Below are 2,196 nucleotides of genomic sequence, written 5' to 3'. Positions count from 1 at the left end.
TTTTGTTGAATTTGAAGAGTTTGAGGATTTCAGCTTTGCAAAAGCCACCCAAAAGATGGGGTAAAAGTCATAAGTCCAGCAACCAACTAAAAGTGGAAAGTCTAATAGAAGTCCTTTTCCCATTTGATTGGTGCCCAAAATGATTAAACCCACACAGAAGGAGAAGTTAACTTGCTTTCTCAACCGTTCTCGCATATGACCCATATGACTACAAAGGAGAATTTCCTTGGTTGTGCAAAGCAGGATGGGGCGGAACAAGAGAATTCTCCAGAAGAAGAACTAGATGAAATGGAGGCAAGCAATTTATCAAATAGAGAGTTTAGAGAAATGATTATAATGATACTCAACAGCACAAAAAAAGACATAGAAATAATAAAAAAGAACCAGTCAGTAATAAGAATGCAATATCTGAAGTATATAATACACTGGAAGGAATAAACAAGTTAGATGAAGCAGAGGCTTGAATCAGTGATTTAGAATACGAGGTAGAAAAAACACCCAGACAGAGCAGCAAAAAGAAAAAAGAAGTTTTAAAAAAGGGGAGAGCTTAAGAAACATTTTGGACAACATGAAAAATAACAACATCAGTATCATGGGAATACCAGAAGGAGAAGAGAGTGAGCAAGGGATCAAGAACCTATTTGAAGAAATAATGACTGAAATCTTCCCTAAACTGGTGAAGGAAAAAGACACACAAGTCCAGAAAGCTCAGAGAGTCCCGAACAAGTTGGACCCAAAGAGGTCTACACTGAGACACATCTTAATTAAAATGACAAGCCTTAAAGACAAGGAGAGAATCCTAAAAGTCGCAAGAGAAAAGCAGGTAGTTACCTACAAGACAGCACCAACTAGACTGTCATCTGATTACTCATCAAAAACATTTCAGGCCAGAAGGGAGTGGTGTGAAATATTCAAGGTAATCACAAGAAAGGACCTACAAGCAAGGCTACTTTACTCAGCAAGGCTATCAGTTAAAATCGAAGGAGACTGTCCCTGATCTGGGTAGAGCTGCACCTGGCTTGGTGGTGCTTGTCTCATATCAGCCAGGGACAAAGTAACTCCTTGTTTATCCCAGGTTGGCTTTTGGTCTGTGCCCATGCCTGGTTCATGCCTTGGACACATGTAAATAAATAAATAAATAAATAACATCAAAGGAGCTTCCTAGACAAGGAAAAGCTAAAGGACTTTCTTAACACCAAACCAGCACAAGCAACAAATGTTAAAGGGCTTGCTATAAGAAGAAGAAAAACAAAAGAAAGAAAGAGAAAAAGAAAAAGAAAACAAAGAAAAACAGTCTAACGATAAAATGGCACTACATACATATGTATCAATAACCACCACAAATGTAAATAGCTTAAATGCTACCACCAAAAGACAGAGGGTAGCTGAATGGATAAGGAAAAAAGATCCTTATATATGCTGTCTCCAAGAGACCCATCTCAGATAGAAAGATACACACAGACTAAACGTAAAGGAATGGAGAAAGATATTTCATGTGAATGGAAAATAAAAAAGCTGGGGTAGCAGTACCTATATCTGACAGAATAGACTTTAAAACCAAGGCTATAGTAAGAGACAAAGAAAGACATTACATGATGATAAAGGGAACAATCCAACAAGAGCATATACCCTAGTAAACATTTACCCACCCAACATAGGGGCACCTATATACATGAAGGAAACCTTGATGGACATAAAAGGAGAAATTGACAGAAATACAGTCGTAGTCAAGGATTTTAACACTCGGTTGAATTTGCTGGATAGATCTTCCAGGCAGAAAATCAACAAGGAGACAGCAGCCTTAAGTGACGCACTAGATCAAATGGACTTAACTGATGTCTTCAGGACATTTCACCCCAAAGCAGTAGAATATACAGACTTTTCAAGTGCACATGGAATGTTTCTTAGGATAGACCACATGTTAGGACACAAAATGAGTTTCAATGAATTTAAGAAGATTGAAATTATATCAAGCACCTTTTTGACTACAATTCTGTGAATATAGAAATCAATCACAAGAAGAACATTGAAAAACACACAAAGATATGGTAGCTAAATAACATGTTATTAAATAATGAATGGGTCAACAATGACATCAAGGAAGAAATCAAAAGATAGCTTGAAACAAGTGAAAATGAGGACATAGCAATCCAAAATCTGTGAGACACTGTGACAGCAATCCTAACAGGGAAATTC

The 2,196-nt window shown here is 37.2% G+C and overlaps 1 non-coding gene across 1 annotated transcript; it reads left to right on the top strand.

Annotated features, from left to right (window-relative positions):
* The first annotated feature begins 988 nt into the window (after positions 1–988).
* LOC112310949 (small nucleolar RNA SNORA48) lies at positions 989–1,124 on the top strand. The gene has a single exon (XR_002975446.2). It is a non-coding gene; the product is annotated as a small nucleolar RNA SNORA48 (small nucleolar RNA).
* The last annotated feature ends 1,072 nt before the right edge of the window (positions 1,125–2,196 follow it).

This window comes from Desmodus rotundus, chromosome X, assembly GCF_022682495.2.
Source record: "Desmodus rotundus isolate HL8 chromosome X, HLdesRot8A.1, whole genome shotgun sequence".
Lineage (NCBI taxonomy): Eukaryota > Metazoa > Chordata > Mammalia > Chiroptera > Phyllostomidae > Desmodus > Desmodus rotundus.
This window is presented reverse-complemented; position numbering and strand designations above follow the sequence as displayed.